Genomic DNA, 22,945 nt, shown 5'->3' with positions numbered 1-22,945 from the left:
CACTCACTGGGGTATGGGTCCCTCACACACTGACCATAACTGGGGTATGGGTCCCACACACACTGACTCTCACTGGGGTTCAGGTCCCACAAACACACTGACTCTCACTGGGGTACGGGTCCCACACACACTGACTCTCACTGGGTTACGGGTCCCACACACACTGACTCTCACTGGGGTATGGGTCCCACACACACTGACTCTCACTGGGGTACGGGTCCCACACACACTGACTCTCACTGGGGTATGGGTTTCACATACACTGACTCTCACTGGGGTACGGGCCCCACACACACTGACTCTCATTGGGGTACGGGTCTCACACACACTGACTCTCACTGGGGTACGGGCCCCACACACACTGACTCTCATTGGGGTATGGGTCTCACACACACTGACTCTCACTGGGGTACGGGTCCCAAACACACTGACTCTCACTGGGGTACGGGTCCAACACATATTGACCCTTACTCGGTTTCGGGTCCTACACACACTGACTCTCACTGGGGTATGGCACCCACACGCACTGACTCACACTGGGGCACGAGTCCCACACACACTGACTCTCACTGGGTTACGGGACACTCACACACTGACTCTCACTGGGGTATGGGTTCCACCCACACAGACTCTCACTGGGGTCCGGGTCCCACACACACTGACTCTCCCTCGGGTATGGGTCCCACACACACTGACTTTAACTCGGGTATGTGTCCCACACACACAGACTCTCACTCGGGTACGGGTCCCAGAAACATTGACTCTCACTCGGGTACGTGTCCCAAACACACTGGCTCTCACTGGGGACAGGTCCCACATGCACTGACTCGTACTAGGGTTCGGGTCCCACCCACGCTAACTATCACTGGGGAACGGGTCGCACACACACTGACTCTCACTGGGGTATGGGTCGTACACACACTGACTCTCACTGGGGTATGGGTCGTACACACACTGACTCTCACTGGGGTACGGGTCGTACACACACTGACTCTCACTGGGGAAGGGTCCCCACACATACTGACTCTCACTGGGGTACGGGTCCCACACACATTGACTCTCACTGGGGAATGGGTACCACACATACTGATTCTCACTGGGGTACGTGTACCACACATAATGGCTCTCACTGGGGTATGGGTACTAAACACAGTGAATTTCAGTGGGGTACGCGTCCCACACTCACTGACTCTCACTGGGGTACGGGTCGTACAGATATTGAGTCTCACTGGGGTATGGGTCGCACACACCCTTACCCTAACTCGGGTACGGGTCCCAGACACACTGAATCTAACTCTGGTACGGGTCCCATCCACACTGACTCTTACTGGGGTACGGTTCCCACACACACTGACTCTCGCTTGGGTACGGGTCGTACCCACTCTGATTCTCATTGGGGTACTGGTCACGCACACACTGACTCTCACTAGGGTACGGGTCCCACACACACTGACTCTCACTGGGGTACGGGTCCCACACACACTGACTCTCACTGGGGTACAGGTCCCACACACACTGATTCTCACTGGGGTAGAGGTCCCACACACACTGACTGTCACAGGGGTACGATCCACACACACGGTGTCTCTAACTGGGATATGGGTCCCAGAAACACTGACTCTCACTTGGGTATGGGTACCACACACAATGCATCTCAGTGGGATACGGGTCCTACACACATTGACTCCCGCTGGGGTACGGGTCGTACAGATATTGAGTCTCACTGGGTTTCGGGTCCCACACACACTGACTCTTACTGGGGTACGGATCCCACACACACTGACTCTCACTGGGGTACAGTTCCCACACATACTGACTCTTGCTGGGGTACCGGTCTCACTTACAATGAATCTCACTGGGGTACGGGTCCCACATACAGTGACTCTCACTGGGGTACGGGTCCCACACACACTGACTCTCACTGGGGTACGCGTCATGCACACACTGAGTCTCACTGGGGTACGAGTCATGCACACACTGAGTCTCACTGGGGTACGGGTCGTACACACACTGACTCTCACTTGGTCCTGTTCCGCAAACACTGACTCTCAGTGGGGTAGAGGTCCCACACACACTGTCTCTCGCTGGGGTATGGGCCACATACACTGACTCTCACTGTGTTACGATCCACAAACACTGACTCTCAATGGGTACGGGACACACACACACAGACTCTCGCTGGGGTCCGGGTCCCACACACACTGACTCTCACTGGGGCACTGCTCCCACACACACTGACTCTCACTGGCATACGGGTCCCACACACACTGAATCTCACTGGCGTACAGGTCCCACACACACAAGGTCTCACTCTGGTACTGGTCCCACATACACTGACTCTCACTGAGGTACTGGTCCCACACACCCTGATTCTCAGTGGGGTACGGATCCCACACACATTGACCCTCACTGGGGCACAGCTCCCACACACCCTGACTCTCACTGGGGAATGGGTACCGTACACACTGACTCTCAGTGAGGTACTGGTCCCACACACATTGATTCTCAATGGGGTACGGGTCCCACACACATTGACTCTCACTGGGATATAGGTTCCTCACACACCGACACTCACTGTGGTACTGGTTGTACACACACTGACTTTCACTGGAATTTGGGGAACACACATTCTGAATCTCACTGGGATACGGGTCTCTCACACATTGACTCTCACTGGGGTACGGTTCCCACACACATTGACTCTCACTGGGGTACGTGTCGCACACAAACTGACTCTCACTGGGGTATGGGTCCCTCACACACTGACTCTCACTGGGGTATGGGTCCCTCACTCACTGACTCTCACTGGGGTATGGGTCCCTCACACACTGACTCTCACTTTGGTACGGGTCCCACACACACTGACTCTCACTGGGGTACGGGTCCCACACACACTGACTCTCACTGGGGTATGGGTCCCACACACACTGACTCTCACTGGGGTATGGGTCCCACACACACTGACTCTCACTGGGGTACGGGTCCCACACACACTGACTCTCACTGGGGTACGGGTCCCACACACACTGACTCTCACTGGGGTACGGGCCCCACACACACTGACTCTCACTGGGGTACAGGTACCACACACACTGACTCTCACTGGGGTATGGGTCCCAAACACACTGACTCTCACTGGGGTACGGGTCCAACACATATTGACCCTTACTCGGTTTCGGGTCCTACACACACTGACTCTCACTGGGGTATGGCACCCACACGCACTGACTCACACTGGGGCACGAGTCCCACACACACAGACTCTCACTGGGTTACGGGACACTCACACACTGACTCTCACTGGGGTATGGGTTCCACCCACACAGACTCTCACTGGGGTCCGGGTCCCACACACACTGACTCTCCCTCGGGTATGGGTCCCACACACACTGACTCTCACTGGGTTACGTGTACCATACACAATGACTCTTACTGGGGTACGGGTCTCACACACACTGACTCTCACTGGGATACGGCTCATACACAAAATGACTCTCACTGGGGTTCTGTCCCACACATGCTGACTCACACTGGGGTACGGGTCCCACACACACTGACTCTCACTGGGGTATGGGTCCCACACACACTGACTCTCACTGGGGTACGGGTCCAACACATATTGACCCTTACTCGGGTTCGGGTCCTACACACACTGACTCTCACTGGGTTACGGGTCGTACACACACTGACTCTCACTGGGGTACGGGTCCCACACACACTGACTCTCACTGGGGTATGGGTCCCACACACACTGACTCTCACTGGGGTATGGGTCCCACACACACTGACTCTCACTGGGGTACGGGTCCCACACACACTGAGTCTCACTGGGGTACGGGCCCCACACACTGACTCTCATTGGGGTACGGGTCTCACACACACTGACTCTCATTGGGGTATGGGTCTCACACACACTGACTCTCACTGGGGTACGGGTCCAACACATATTGACCCTTACTCGGTTTCGGGTCCTACACACACTGACTCTCACTGGGTTACGGGACACTCACACACTGACTCTCACTGGGGTATGGGTTCCACCCACACAGACTCTCACTGGGGTCCGGGTCCCACACACACTGACTCTCCCTCGGGTATGGGTCCCACACACACTGACTTTAACTCGGGTATGTGTCCCACACACACAGACTCTCACTCGGGTACGGGTCCCAGAAACATTGACTCTCACTCGGGTACGTGTCCCAAACACACTGGCTCTCACTGGGGACAGGTCCCACATGCACTGACTCGTACTAGGGTTCGGGTCCCACCCACGCTAACTATCACTGGGGTACGGGTCGCACACACACTGACTCTCACTGGGGTATGGGTCGTACACACACTGACTCTCACTGGGGTATGGGTCGTACACACACTGACTCTCACTGGGGTATGGGTCGCACACACACTGACTCTCACTGGGGAAGGGTCCCCACACATACTGACTCTCACTGGGGTACGGGTCCCACACACATTGACTCTCACTGGGGAATGGGTACCACACATACTGATTCTCACTGGGGTACGTGTACCACACATAATGGCTCTCACTGGGGTATGGGTACTAAACACAATGAATTTCAGTGGGGTACGCGTCCCACACTCACTGACTCTCACTGGGGTACGGGTCGTACAGATATTGAGTCTCACTGGGGTATGGGTCGCACACACCCTTACCCTAACTCGGGTACGGGTCCCAGACACACTGAATCTAACTCTGGTACGGGTCCCATCCACACTGACTCTTACTGGGGTACGGGTCCCACACACACTGACTCTCACTGGGGTATGGGTCGTACACACACTGACTCTCACTGGGGTATGGGTCGCACACACACTGACTCTCACTGGGGAAGGGTCCCCACACATACTGACTCTCACTGGGGTACGGGTCCCACACACATTGACTCTCACTGGGGAATGGGTACCACACATACTGATTCTCACTGGGGTACGGGTCCCACACACATTGACTCTCACTGGGGTATGGGTCCCACACACACTGACTCTCACTGGGGTATGGGTCCCACACACACTGACTCTCACTGGGGTATGGGTCGTACACACACTGACTCTCACTGGGGTATGGGTCCCACACACATTGACTCTCACTGGGGAAGGGTCCCCACACATACTGACTCTCACTGGGGTACGGGTCCCACACACATTGACTCTCACTGGGGTACGGGTCCCACACACACTGACTCTCACTGGGGTATGGGTCGTACACACACTGACTCTCACTGGGGAAGGGTCCCCACACATACTGACTCTCACTGGGGTACGGGTCCCACACACATTGACTCTCACTGGGGAATGGGTACCACACATACTGATTCTCACTGGGGTACGGGTCCCACACACATTGACTCTCACTGGGGTATGGGTTTCACACACAATAATTCTCAATGGGGTACGGGTACCACACACATTGACTCTCACTGGGGTCCGGTTCCCACGCACACTGACTCTCACTGGGGTACGGGTACCACACATATTGACTCTCACTTGGGTACGGGATCCACACATATTGACTCTCACTGGGGTACGGTTCCCACAGAAACTGACTCTCACTGGGGTACGCATCACGCACACACTGACACTCATTGGGGTACGGGTTCCACACACACTGATTCTCACTGGGGTACAGGACCCATGCACACTGACACTCATTGGGGTACGGGTTCCACACACACTGATTCTCACTGGGGTGCGTGTACCACACACACTGATTCTCACTGGGGTTCATGTACCACACACACTGACTCTCACTGGGGTATGGGTCCCACACACACTGACTCTCAGTGGAGAGGGGGCCCACACACACTGACTCTCACTGGGGTTCATGTACCACACACACTGACTCTCACTGGGCTACGGGTCCCACACACACTGACTCTCACTGGGGTAGGGACCCCACACACACAGACTTCCACTCGGGTACGGGTTCCACACAAACTGACTCTCACTGGGATACGGGTTCCACGCACACTGACTCTCACTGGGGTACGGGGCCTACACACACTGATTCTCAGTGGGGTAGAGGTCCGACACACACTGACTCTCACTGCAGTACGATCCACACACTCTACTCTCACAGGGGTATGGATCCCACACACACTGAGTCTCACTAGGGTACGGGTCGTACAAACACTGACTCTCACTGGGGTACTGGTCCCACACAAACTGACTCTTACTCGGTTTCGGGTCCCACCCACAATGACTATCACTGGGGAACGGGTTCCACACACACTGACTCTCACTGGGGTATGTGTACCACGCATAATGGCTCTCACTGGGGTACATGACCCACACACACTGACGCTCACTGGGGTACGATCCACACACACTGACTCTCACTGGAGTATGGATCCCACACACACTGACTCTCACTGGGGTATGTGTACCACTCATAATGGCTCTCACTGGGGTACGGGTCCAAGAAACACTGACTCTCACTGGGGTACGTGTACCACACATAATGGCTCTCACTGGGGTACGTGTACCACACATAATGGCTCTCTCTGGGGTATGGGTCCCAGAAACACTGACTCTCACTGGGGTATGTGTACCACACACGCTGATTCTCACTGGGGTACAGGTCCCAGACACACTGACTCTCACTGGGGTATGTGTACCACACACGCTGATTCTCACTGGGGTACGTGTACCACACATAATGGCTCTCACTGGGGTATGGGTACTAAACACAATGAATTTCAGTGGGGTACGCGTCCCACACTCACTGACTCTCACTGGGGTACGGGTCGTACAGATATTGAGTCTCACTGGGGTATGGGTCGCACACACCCTTACCCTAACTCGGGTACGGGTCCCAGACACACTGAATCTAACTCTGGTACGGGTCCCATCCACACTGACTCTTACTGGGGTACGGTTCCCACACACACTGACTCTCGCTTGGGTACGGGTCGTACCCACTCTGATTCTCATTGGGGTACTGGTCACGCACACACTGACTCTCACTAGGGTACGGGTCCCACACACACTGACTCTCACTGGGTACGGGTCCCACACACACTGACTCTCACTGGGGTACAGGTCCCACACACACTGATTCTCACTGGGGTAGAGGTCCCACACACACTGACTGTCACAGGGGTACGATCCACACACACGGTGTCTCTAACTGGGATATGGGTCCCAGAAACACTGACTCTCACTTGGGTATGGGTACCACACACAATGCATCTCAGTGGGATACGGGTCCTACACACATTGACTCCCGCTGGGGTACGGGTCGTACAGATATTGAGTCTCACTGGGTTTCGGGTCCCACACACACTGACTCTTACTGGGGTACGGTTCCCACACACACTGACTCTCACTGGGGTACAGTTCCCACACATATTGACTCTTGCTGGGGTACCGGTCTCACTTACAATGAATCTCACTGGGGTACGGGTCCCACATACAGTGACTCTCACTGGGGTACGGGTCCCACACACACTGACTCTCACTGGGGTACGCGTCATGCACACACTGAGTCTCACTGGGGTACGAGTCATGCACACACTGAGTCTCACTGGGGTACGGGTCGTACACACACTGACTCTCACTTGGTCCTGTTCCGCAAACACTGACTCTCAGTGGGGTAGAGGTCCCACACACACTGTCTCTCGCTGGGGTATGGGCCACATACACTGACTCTCACTGTGTTACGATCCACAAACACTGACTCTCAATGGGTACGGGACACACACACACAGACTCTCGCTGGGGTCCGGGTCCCACACACACTGACTCTCACTGGGGCACTGCTCCCACACACACTGACTCTCACTGGGATATGGGTCCCCCAAACACACTGATTCTCCCTGGGTTACATGTCCCACATGCACTGACTCTCAGTGGGGTACGGGTCCCACACACGCATTGACTCTCACTGGCATACGGGTCCCACACACACTGAATCTCACTGGCGTACAGGTCCCACACACACAAGGTCTCACTCTGGTACTGGTCCCACACACACTGACTCTCACTGAGGTACTGGTCCCACACACCCTGATTCTCAGTGGGGTACGGATCCCACACACATTGACCCTCACTGGGGCACAGCTCCCACACACCCTGACTCTCACTGGGGAATGGGTACCGTACACACTGACTCTCAGTGAGGTACTGGTCCCACACACATTGATTCTCAATGGGGTACGGGTCCCACACACGTTGACTCTCACTGGGATATAGGTTCCTCACACACCGACACTCACTGTGGTACTGGTTGTACACACACTGACTTTCACTGGAATTTGGGGGACACACATTCTGAATCTCACTGGGATACGGGTCTCTCACACATTGACTCTCACTGGAGTACGGTTCCCACACACATTGACTCTCACTGGGGTACGTGTCGCACACAAACTGACTCTCACTGGGGTATGGGTCCCTCACACACTGACTCTCACTGGGGTATGGGTCCCTCACACACTGACTCTCACTGGGGTATGGGTCCCTCACACACTGACTCTCACTGGGGTACGGGTCCCAAACACACTGACTCTCACTGGGGTATGGGTCCCACACACACTGACTCTCACTGGGGTACGGGTCCCACACACACTGACTCTCACTGGGGTATGGGTCCCACACACACTGACTCTCACTGGGGTACGGGTCCCACACACACTGACTCTCACTGGGGTATGGGTCCCACACACACTGACTCTCACTGGGGTACGGGTCCCACACACACTGACTCTCATTGGGGTATGGGTCCCACACACACTGACTCTCACTGGGGTATGGCTCCCACACACACTGACTCTCACTGGTGTACGGGTCCAACACATATTGACCCTTACTCGGTTTCGGGTCCTACACACACTGACTCTCACTGGGGTATGGCACCCACACGCACTGACTCACACTGGGGCACGAGTCCCACACACACTGACTCTCACTGGGTTACGGGACACACACACTGACTCTCACTGGGGTATGGGTTCCACCCACACAGACTCTCACTGGGGTCCGGGTCCCACACACACTGACTCTCCCTCGGGTATGGGTCCCACACACACACTGACTCTCACTGGGTTACGTGTACCATACACAATGACTCTTACTGGGGTACGGGTCTCACACACACTGACTCTCAGTGGGGTACAGGTCCCACACACACTGACTTTCACTGGGGTACGGGTCCCACACACACTGACTCGTACTCGGTTTTGGGTCCCACCCACGCTGACTCTCAGTGGGGTATGTGTACCACACACAATGACTCTCACTCGGGTACGGGTCCCATGCACATTGACTCTCACTGGAATAGGGGCCCCACACACGCTGACTATCACTGGGGTATGTGTACCACACATAATGGCTCTCACTAGGGTACGGGTCCCACACACACTGACTCTCACTGGGGTACGGGTACCACACACAATGAATCTCACTGGGGTATGTGTCCTACACACACTTACTCTCACTGGGGTGCGGGTCGTACAGATATTGAGTCTCACTGGGTTATGGGTCCCACACACCATGACTCTAACTTGGGTACAGGCCCCACACACTCTGACTCTCACTGGGCTACGGGTCCCACACACGCTGACTCTCACTGGTATACGGTTCCCACACACACTGACTCTCGATGCGGTACAGGTCCCACATACAATGACTCTCACTGGGGAATGGGTCCCACACACGGTGACTTTAACTGGGATACGGGTCCCAGAAACACTAACTCTCACTGGGTATGGGTACTACACACAATGAATCTCAGTGGGGTACGGGTCCTACAACACTGACTCTCACTGGGGTACGGGTCCCACACACACTGACTCGTACTCGGTTTCGGGCCCCACACACACTGACTCTCAGTGGGGTACAGGTCCCACACACACTGACTCTCACTGGGGTATGTGTACCACACATAATGGCTCTCACTAGGGTACGGGTCCCACACACACTGACTCTCACTGGGGTATGGGTCGTACACACACTGACTCTCACTGGGGTACGGGTCCGATACACTCTGACTCTCACTGGGGTATCTGTACCACAGATAATGGCTCTCACTAGGGTACGGGTCCCACACACACTGACTCTCACTGGGGTATGGGTCCCACACACACTGACTTTCACTGGGGTACTGGTCCGACACACCCTGACTCTCACTGGGGTACCGGTCCATCACACACTGACTTTCACTGGGGTACGGGTCCCACACACACTGACTCGTACTCGGGTTCGGGTCCCACTCACGCTGACTCTCACTGGGGTATGTGTACCACACACAATGACTCCCACTTGGGTAAGGTTCCCATGCACATTGACTCTCACTGGAGTAGGGGTCCCACACACACTGACTCTCACTTGGGTACGGGTCCCACACACGGTGACTTTAATTGGGATACGGGTCCCAGAAACACTAACTCTCACTAGGGTATGGGTACTTCACACAATGAATCTCAGTGGGGTACGGTCCTACACACACTTACTCTCACTGGGGTACGGGTCGTACAGATATTGAGTATCACTGGGTTATGAGTCCCACACACCATGACTCTAACTTGGTTACAGGTCCCACACACGGTAAGTCTAACTGGGAAACGGGTCCCAGAAACACTGAATCTCACTGGGGTACGCGTTGTACAGATATTGAGTCTCACTGGGGTATGGGTCCCACACACCATGACTCTAACTCGGGTACTGGTCCCACACACTCTGACTCTTACGGGTCTACGGGTGCCACACACACTGACTCTCACTGGGTACGGGTGCCACACACACTGACTCTCACTGGGTACGGGTTCCACACACACTGACTCTCACTGGGTACGGGTCCCACACACACTGACTCGTACTCGGGTTCGGGTCCCACCCACGCTGACTCTCACTGGGGTATGTGTACCACACACAATGACTCTCACTCGGGTATGGGTCCCATGCACATTGACTCTCACTGGAGTAGGGGCCCCACACCCACTGACTCTCACTGGGGTATGTGTACCACACAAAATGGCTATCACTAGGGTACGGGTCCCACACTCACTGACTCTCACTGGGGTATGGGTCTCACACACACTGACTCTCACTGGGGTACAGGTCCCACACACACTGACTCTCACTGGGGTACAGGTCCCACACACACTGACTTTCACTGGGGTACGGGTCCCACACACACTGACTCGTACTCGGGTTCGGGTCCCACCCACGCTGACTCTCACTGGGGTATGTGTACCACACACAATGACTCTCACTCGGGTACGGGTCCCATGCATATTGACTCTCACTGGAGTAGGGGCCCCACACCCACTGACTCTCACTGGGGTATGTGTACCACACAAAATGGCTATCACTAGGGTACGGGTCCCACACACACTGACTCTCACTGGGGTATGGGTCTCACACACACTGACTCTCGCTGGTGTTCAGCTCCCACACACACTGACTCTCACTGGGGTATGGGTCGTACAGTTATTGTGTTTCACTCGGCTACAGGTCCCACACACTGACTCTTACTGGTCTATGGGTCCCACACACACTAAGTCTCACTGGGTACGGGTCGCACACACACTGTCTCTCACTGGGATACGGGTCCCACACACGGTGACTTTAACTGGGATACGGGTCCCAGAAACACTAACTCTCTCTGGGGTACGGGTACTACACACAATGAATCTCAGTGGGGTACGTGTCCTAGATACACTGACTCTCACTGGGGTACGGGTCGTACAGATATTGAGTCTCACTGGGTTATGGGTCCCACACACCATGACTCTAACTTGGGTACAGGTCCCACACACACTGACTCTCACTGGGGTATGTGTCCCACACATAATGGCTCTCACTAGGGTACGGGTCCCACACACACTGACTCTCACTGGGGTATGCGTCCCACACACTCTGACTCACGCTGGGGTACGATGCACACACACTGACTCTCACTGGGGTACAGGTCCCACACACGGTGACTTTAACTGGGATACGGGTCCCAGAAACACTAACTCTCACTGGGGTACGGGTCCTACACACACTGACTCTCACTGGGGTACGGGTCGTTCAGATATTGAGTCTCATTGGGTTATGGGTCCCACACACAATGACTCTCACTGGTGTACGGTTCCCACACGCTCTGACTCTCGATGCGGTACAGGTCCAACATACAATGACTCTCACTGGGGAATGGGTCCCACACACGCTGACTCTCACTGGGGTACGATTCCACATACGCTGATTCTCACTGCAGCACGGTTCGTACACATTGACTCTCACTGGGGTACTGGTCCCACACACACTGACTCTCACTGGGGTACGGGCCCCACACACACTGACTCTCACTGGGGCATGGGTCCCACACACACTGACTCTCACTGGGGTATGGGTCTCACACACACTGACTCTCACTGGGTTACGGGTCCCACAGCCGCTGACTCTCACTGGGGTACGGGTCCCACACACGCTGACTCTCACTGGGGTACAGGTCCCACACACACTGACTCTCACTCTGGTCCGGTTCCTACACACACTGACGCTCACTGGGGTACGATCCACACACACATACTCTCACTGGGGTGCAGCTCCCACACACGGTGTCTCTAACTGTGATACGGGTCACAGAAACACTGGGTATGGGTACCACACACAATGAATCACAGTGGGGTACGGGTCGGACAGATATTGAGTCTCACTGGGGTGGGGGTCCCAATCACACAACTCTTAGTCGAGTATGGGTCCCACACAATCTGAGTCTAACTGGGGTACGAACCACACACACTGACCCTCACTGGGGTACGGGTCCCACACACACTGACTCTCACTGGGGTCCCGGTAACACACACACTGAATCTCCCTGGGGTATGGGTCGGTCACACACTGACTCTTACTGGGTTACGGACCCCACATACTTTGACTATCACTCGGGTACGGGTCCTACACACACTGACCCTCACTTGGGTACGGGTCCCACACACACTGTCTCTCACTAGGGTACGGGTCCCACACACCGTGACTCTAACCGGGATACGGGTCCCACAAACACTGACTCTCACTGGAGTGCGGGTACCACACACAGTGACTCTCACTGGGCTACGGGTGCCACACACACTGGCTCTCATTGGGGTGTGGGTACCACGCATGATGAATCTCACTGGGGTACGGGTACCACACACAATGAATCTCACTGGGGTACGGGTACCACACACAATGAATCTCACTGGGGTAGGGGTCGTACAGATATTGTGTCTCACTGGGACATGGGTCCCAAACACACTACTCTCAATCAGGTACGGGTCCAACTCACACTAACGTTCACTGGGGTACGGGTACCTCACTCAATGACTGTCACTGGAGTTTGGGTCCCAGGCACACTGAATCTCACTTGGGTGGAGGCCCCACACACACTGACGCTCTGGTGTACAGGTCCAACACACAATGACTCTCACTGGAGTAGGGCCCCACACACACTGACACTCACAGGGCTACGGATTGTACAAAGACTGACTCTCACTGGTGTACGGGTTTCACACACTCTGACTCTCACTGAGGTACGACTCCCACACACACTGACTCTCACTGGGGTACGGGTCACACACACACGGACTGCACTGGGGTACAGTTCGCACCAACACTGACTCTCAATGGGCTACAGCTCCCTCACACTCTGTCTCTCACTGAGGTATGGCTCCCACACACACTGACTCACATTGGGGTACAGTTCCCACCCACACTGATTCTCACTGGGGTACGGGTTCCACACACACTGACTCTCACTGGGGTAGGGGTCCCGCACACACTGACTCTCACTGGGGTATGGTTCCCACACACAGTGTCTCTCACTCGGGGACGGGTTCCACACGCACTGACTCTCGCTGCAGTAGAGACCCACACACACTGACTCTCACTGGGGTATGTGTACCACAAACAATGGCTCTCACTGGGGTACTGTTCACACACAAACTGATTCTCACTGGGGCACGGGTCGTACACACACTGACTCTTACTGGGGTACGGATCCCACACACACACTGACTCTCACTTGGGTACGAGTCCCAGAAACACTGACTCTCACTGGGGTATGTGTACCACACACACTGACTCTCACTGGGGCAGGGACACCACGCACCCTGACTCTCACTGGGGTACGGGTTCCACACAAACTGACTCTCACTGGGGTACCGGTCCCGCATACACTCAGTGGGGTAGAGGTCCCACACACACTGATTCTCACTGGGGTATGAATCCCACATACACTGACTCTCACTAGGGTACGGGTCGTACAAACACTGACTCTCACTGGGATACAGGTTCCACACACACTGACTCTCGCTGGGGTACTGGTCCCACATACACTGACTCTTATTCAGGATCGGGTCCCACCCACTTCGACTCTCACTGGGGAACGTGTTCCACACACACTGACTCTCACTGGAGTAGGGGCCCCACACACACTGACTCTCACTGGAGTAGGGGCCCCACACACACTGACTCTCACTGGGGTATGTGTACCACACATAATGGCTCTCACTGGTGTACGTGACCCACACACACTGACGCTCACTGGGCTATGGGTCCCAGAAACACTGACTCTCACCGGGGTACAGGTCCCACACACATTGACTCTCATTGGGCTACGGGTCCCACACACACTGACTCTCACTGGGGAACGGGTCCCACACACATTGACTCTCACTGGGCTACGGGTACCACACACACTGACTCTCACTGGGGAAGGGTCCCCACACACACTGACTCTCACTGGGGTACGTGTACCACACACATTGACTCTCACTGGGGTACGGTTCCCACACAAACGGACTCTCACTGGGGTATGCGTCACGCGCACACTGACACTCATTGGGGTATGGGTCCTTCACACACTGACTCTCATTGAGGTCCGGGTTCCACACACAATGATTCTCACTGAGGTACGATACCCATGCACATTGACTCTCAATGGGGTACGTGTACCACACACACTGACTCTCACTGGGGTACGTGTCCCACACACACTGATTCTCATTGGGGTACGTGACCCACACACACTGACTCTCACTCGGGTACGGGTCCCACACACAATGACTCGTACTCGGGTTGGCGTCCCACACACGGTGACTCTCAATGGGGTATTGGCCCCACACACTCTGACACACTGGGGTACGATGCACACACACTGACTCTCACTGGGGCACTAATTCCACACTCACTGACTCTCACTGGGGTGCGGGTCCCACACACACTGACTCTCACTGGGCACGGGTCGTACAGATATTGAGTCTCACTGGGGTATGGGCCCACACACCATGACTCTAACTCGGGTACAGGTCCCACACACTCTGACTAATACTGGGCTACGGGTCCCACACACACTGACGCTCACTGGGTACAGGTCCCACACACACTGATTCTCGCTGCTGTACAGGTCCCTCACACTGACTCTCACTGGGAAATGGGTCTCACACACACTGACTCTGAAAGTGGCACAGGTCCCACACACACTGACTTTCACTGGGGTCCAGGACACACACACACTGACTTTCACTGGGGTACTGGTCCCACACACACTGACACGTAGTCGGGTTCGGGTCCCACCCACGCTGACTCTGACTGGGGTATGTGTACCACACACAATGACTCTCACTCGGGTACGCGTCCCATGCACAGTGACTCTCACTGGAGTAGGGGCCCCACACACACTGACTCTCACTGGGGTATGGGTCCCACACACACTGACTCTCACTGGGGTATGTGTACCACACATAATGGCTCTCACTAGGGTACGGGTCCCACACACACTGACTCTCACTGGTGTACGGGTCCCACACACACTGACTCTCACTGGTGTACGGGTCCCACACACACTGACTCTCACTGGGTACGGGTCCCACACACACTGACTCTCGCTGCGGTACAGATCCCACACACTGACTCTCACTGGGATATGGGTCTCACACACACTGACTCTGACTGGGGTACAGGTCCCACACACACTGACTTTCACTGGAGTACTGGTCCCACACACACTGACTCGTACTCGGGTTCGGGTCCCACACACAGTGACTCTCACTGGGGTATGTGTACCACACACAATGACTCTCACTCGGGTAAGGGTCCCATGCACATTGACTCTCACTGGAGTAGGGGCCCCACACACACTGACTCTCACTGGGGTATGTGTACCACACACAATGACTCTCACTCGGGTAAGGGTCCCATGCACATTGACTCTCACTGGAGTATGGGTCCCACACACACTGACTCTCTCTGGGGAACGGTTCCCACACACACTGACTCTCACTGGGGTATGGGTCGTACACACACTGACTCTAACAGGGGTATGGGTCCCACACACACTGACTCTCACTGGGGTATGGGTCCCACACACACTGACTCTCACTGGGGTATGTGTACCACACATAATGGCTCTCACTAGGGTACGGGTCCCACACACACTGACTCTCACTGGGGTATGGGTCCCACACACACTGACACTCACTGGGGTATGTGTCGTACACACACTGACTCTCACTGGTGTACGGGTCCCACACACACTGACACTCATTGGGGTATGGTTCGTACAGATATTGAGTCTCACTGGGGTATGGGTCCCACTCACCATGACTCTAACTTGGGTACAGGTCCCACACACTCTGACTCTTACTGTGCTACGGGTCCCACACACGCTGAGTCTCACTGGGTACGGGTTCCACATACACTGACTCTCAATGGGATATGGGTCTCACACACACACTGACTCTGACTGGGGTACAGGTCCCACACACACTGACTCTCACTGGGGTACAGGTCCCACACACACTGACTTTCACTGGAGTACTGGTCCCACACAAACTGATTCTCACTGGGGTACAGGTCCCACACACACTGACTCTGACTGGGGTATGTGTACCACACACATTGACTCTCACTCGGGTACGGGTCCCATGCACATTGACTCTCACTGGAGTAGGGGCCCCACACACACTGAGTCTCACTGGGGTATGTGTACCACACATAATGGCTCTCACCTGGGTACGGGTCCCACACACACTGACTCTCACTGGGGTACGGGTCCCACACACATTGACTCTCACTGGGGTATGGGTCGTACACACACTGTCTCTCACTGGGGTATGGGTCCCACACACACCGACTCTCACTGGGGTATGGGTCCCACACACACTGTCTCTCACTGGGGTACGTGTACCACACATAATGGCTCTCACTAGGGGACGGGTCCCACACACACTGACTCACGCTGGGGTACGATGCACACACACTGACTCTCACTGGGGTATGGGTCCCACACACTCTGACTCCCACTGGGGTACGATGCACACACACTGACTCTCACTAGGGTACAGATCCCACACTCACTGACTCTCACTGGGGTACGGGTCCCACACATGGTGTCTTTAACTGGGATACGGGTCCCAGAAACACTAACTCTCACTGGGGTACGGGTCCCATGCACATTGACTCTCACTGGAGTAGGGGCCCCACACACACTGACTCTCACTGGGGTATGTGTACCACACATAATGGCTCTCACTAGGGTACGGGTCCCACACACACTGACTCTCACTGGGGTATGGGTTGTACACACAATGACTCTCACTGGTGTACGGGTCCCACACACACTGACTCTCACTGGGGTATGGGTCGTACAGATATTCAGTCTCACTGGGGTATGGGTCCCACACACCATGACTCTAACTCGGGTACAGGTCCCACACACTCTGACTCTTACTGTGCTACGGGTCCCACACACACTGAGTCTCACTGGGTACGGGTCCCACACACACTGACTCTCGCTGCGGTACAGGTCCCACATACTGACTCTCACTGGGATATGGGTCTCACTCACACTGACTCTTACTGGGGTACAGGTCCCACACACACTGACTTTCCCTGGACTACTGGTCCCACACAAACTGACTCTCACTGGGGTTTGTGTACCACACACAATGACTCCACTTGGGTAAGGGTCCCATGCACATTGACTCTCTCTGGAGTAGGGGCCCCACACACACTGACTCTCACTGGGATATGTGTACCACACATAATGGCTCTCACTAGGGGATGGGTCCCACACACACTGACTCTCACTGGGGTACGGGTCCCACACACTCTGACTTTCACTGTTGTACCGGTCCCCCACACACTGACTCGTACTCGGGTTCGGGTCCCACACACACTGACTCTCACTCGGGTATGTGTACCACAAACAATGACTCTCATTCGGGTACGGGTCCCATGCACATTGACTCTCACTGGAGTAGGGTCCCCACACACACTGACTCTCACTGGGGTTACTGTACCACACACACTGACTCTCACTGGGTTACGCGCCACACACACTGACTCTCACTGGGCTATGGGTCGTACACACACTGTCTCTCACTGGGGTATGGGTCCCACACACACTGACTCTCACTGGGGTATGTGTACCACACACACTGACTCTCACTGGGTTACGCGCCACACACACTGACTCTCACTGAGCTATGGGTCGTACACACACTGTCTCTCACTGGGGTATGGGTCCCACACACACTGACTCTCACTGGGGTATGGGTCCCACACACCCTGACTCACGCTGGGGTACGATGCACACACACTGACTCTCACTGGGGTACAGATCCCACACTCACTGACTCTCACTGGGGTGCGGGTCCCACAGATACTGACTCTCACTGAGGTACAGATCCCACACTCACTGACTCTCACTGGGGTGCGGGTCCCACAGATACTGACTCTCACTGGGGTACGGGTCCCACACACGGTGACTTTAACTGGGATACGGGTCCCAGAAACACTAACTCTCACTGGGCTACGGGTCCCACACACTCTGACTCACGCTGGGGTACGATGCACACACACTGACTCTCACTGGGGTACAGATCCCACACTCACTGACTCTCACTGGGGTGCGGGTCCCACACACACTGACTCTCACTGAGGTACGGGTCCCACACACGGTGACTTTAACTGGGATACGGGTCCCAGAAACACTAACTCTCACTGGGGAACGGGTCGTACAGGTATTGAGTCTCACTGGCTTATGGGTCTCACACGCCATGACTCTAACTTGGGTACAGGTCCCACACACTCTGACTCTTACTGGTTATGGGTCCCACACACACTGACTCTCACTGGTTGTGGGTCCCACACACACTGACTCTCACTGGTGTACGGTTCCCACACACACTGACTCTCGATGCGGTACAGGTCCCACATACAATGACTCTCACTGGGCTACGGGTCCCACACACACTGTCTCTCACTGGTTACGGGTCCCACACACACTGACTCTCACTGGTATATGGTTCCCACACACACTGACTCTTGATGCGGTACATGTCCCACATACAATGACTCTCACTGGGGTACGATTCCACATACGCTGATTCTCACTGGGGCACGGCTCGTACACATTGACTCTCACTGGGGTACGGGTTCCACACACACTGACTCTCACTGGGGTACGGGTCCCACACACCCTGACTCACGCTGGGGTACGATGCACACACACTGACTCTCACTGGGGTACAGATCCCACACTCACTGACTCTCACTGGGGTGCGGGTCCCACAGATACTGACTCTCACTGGGGTACGGGTCCCACACACGGTGACTTTAACTGGGATACGGGTCCCAGAAACACTAACTCTCACTGGGCTACGGGTCCCACACACACTGACTCTCACTGGTGTACGGTTCCCACACACACTGACTCTCGATTCGGTACAGGTCCCACATACAATGAGTCTCACTGGGGAACGTGTCCCACACACACTGTCTCTCACTGGTGTACGATTCCACGCACGCTGATTCTCACTGGGGCACAGGTCGTACACATTGACTCTCAGTGGGGTACGGGTCCCACACACACTGACTCTCACTGGGGTACGGGTCCCACACACACTGACTCTCACTGGGGATCGGGTCCCACACACACTGACTCTCACTGGGGTACGGGTCGTACAGATATTGAGTCTCACTGGGGTATGGGTCCCACACACCATGACTCTAACTCAGGTACAGGTCCCACACACTCTGACTCTTACTGGACTACGGGTCTCACACACACTGAGTCTCACTGGGTACGGGTCCCACACACACTGACTCTCGCTGCGGTACAGGTCCCACACACTGACTCTCACTGGGATATGGGTTTCACACACACTGACTCTGACTGGGGCACAGGTCCCACACACACTGACTTTCACTGGAGTATTGGTCCCATACACACTGACTCTCAAAGGTGTACAGGTCCCACACACACTGATTTTCACTTGGGTACGGGTCCCACACACACTGACTCGCACTCGGGCTCGGGTCCCACACACACTGACTCTCACTGGGGTATGTGTACCACACACAATGACTCTCACTCGGGTACGGGTCCCATGCACATTGACTCTCACTGGTCTAGGGTCCCCACACCCACTGACTCTCACTGGGGTATGTGTACCACACACAATGACTCTCACTCGGGTACGGGTCCCATGCACATTGACTCTCACTGGTCTAGGGTCCCCACACCCACTGAGTCTCACTGGGGTATGTGTACCACACATAATGGCTCTCACTAGGGTATGGGTCCTACACACACTGACTCTCACTGGGGTATGGGTCGTACATACACTGACTCTCACTGGTGTATGGGTCCCACACACACTGACTCTCACTTGGGTATGTGCACCACACACAATGACTCTCACTCGGGTATGGGTCCCATGCACATTGACTCTCACTGGAGTTGGGGCCCCACACACACTGACTCTCACTGGGGTTACTGTACCACACATAATGGCTCTCACTAGGGTACGGGTCCCACACACACTGACTCTCACTGGGGTACGGATCCCACACACACTGACTTTCACTGCGGTACCGGTCCCACACACACTGACTCGTACTCGGGTTCGGGTCCCACACACACTGACTCTCACTGGGGTATGTGTACCACAAACAATGACTCTCACTCGGGTACGGGTCCCATGCACATTGACTCTCACTGGAGTAGGGTCCCCACACACACTGACTCTCACTGGTGTACGATGCACACACACTGACTCTCACTGGGCTATGAGTCGTACACACACTGTCTCTCACTGGGGTACGGGTCCCACACACACTGTCTCTCACTGGGGTATGGGTCCCACACACTCTGACTCACGCTGGGGTACGATGCACGCACACTGACTCTCACTGGGGTACAGATCCCACACTCACTGACTCTCACTGGGGTGTGAGTCCCACAGACACTGACTCTCACTAGGATACGGGTCCCAGAAACATTAACTCTCACTGGGGTACGGGTCCTACACACACTGACTCTCACTGGGGTACGGGTCGTACAGGTATTGAGTCTCACTGGGTTATGGGTCCCACACACCATGACTCTAACTCAGGTACAGGTCCCACACACTCTGACTCTTACTGGTTACGGGTCCCACACACACTGACTCTCACTGGGGTACGGGTCCCACACACACTGACTCTCACTGGGGTACGGGTCCCACACACACTGACTCTCACTGGGGTACGGGTCCCACACACACTGACTCTCACTGGGGTACGGGTCACACACACACTGACTCTCACTGGGGCATGGCTCCCTCATACACTGTCTCTCACTGGGGTATAAGTCCCACACATAATGGCTCTCACTAGGGTACGGGTCCCACACACACTGATTCTCAGTGGGGTATGGGTCCCACACACTCTGACTCACGCTGGGGTACGATGCACACACACTGACTCTCACTGGGGTATGGGTCCTACACACACTGACTCTCACTGGGGAACGGGTCGTACAGGTATTGAGTCTCACTGGCTTATGGGTCCCACACGCCATGACTCTAACTTGGGTACAGTTCCCACACAGTCTGACTCTTACTGGTTATGGGTCCCACACACACTGACTCTCACTGGTTATGGGTCCCACACACACTGACTCTCACTGGTGTACGGTTCCCACACACACTGACTCTCGATGCGGTACAGGTCCCACATACAATGACTCTCACTGGGCTACGGGTCCCACACACACTGACTCTCACTGGTTACGGGTCCCACACACACTGACTCTCACTGGTATATGGTTCCCACACACACTGACTCTTGATGCGGTACATGTCCCACATACAATGACTCTCACTGGGGTCCGATTCCACATACGCTGATTCTCACTGGGGCACGGCTCGTACACATTGACTCTCACTGGGGTACGGGTCCCACAAACACTGACGCTCACTGGGATACGGGTTCCACACACACTGACTCTCACTGGGATACGGGTTCCACACACACTGATTCTCGCTGCGGTACGGGTCCCACACACGCTGTCTCTAACTCGGGTATGGGACCCTCACACACTGACCCTTACTGGGGTACAGGTCCCACACACGGTGTCTCTAACTGGGATACGTGTACCACACACACTGATTCTCACTGGGATACGGGTCCCACACGCACTGACTCTCACTGAGGTACTAGTCCCACACACACTGACTCTCACTGGGGTATGGGTCCCACACACACTGACTCTCACTGGGGTACGGGTCCCACACACACTGACTCTCACTGGAGTATGGGTCCCACACACACTGACTCTCACTGGGGTACGGGTCCCACACAGACTGACTCTTACTCAGGTTCGGGTCCCACCCCCACTGACTCTCACTGTAATAGGGGCCCCACACACACTGACTCTCACTGGGGCACGGGACCCTCAGACACTGACTCTCACTGGGGTATGGGTCCCACACACACTGACTCTCACTGGGGTACGGGTCCCACACACACTGGCTCTCACTGGGGACAGGTCCCACATGCACTGACTCGTACTAGGGTTCGGGTCCCACCCACGCTAACTATCACTGGGGTACGGGTCGCACACACACTGACTCTCACTGGGGTACGGGTCGCACACACACTGACTCTCACTGGGGTATGGGTCGTACAC

This window comes from Carcharodon carcharias, chromosome 37, assembly GCF_017639515.1.
Source record: "Carcharodon carcharias isolate sCarCar2 chromosome 37, sCarCar2.pri, whole genome shotgun sequence".
In the NCBI taxonomy this organism is placed as follows: Eukaryota; Metazoa; Chordata; class Chondrichthyes; order Lamniformes; family Lamnidae; genus Carcharodon; species Carcharodon carcharias.
This window is presented reverse-complemented; position numbering follows the sequence as displayed.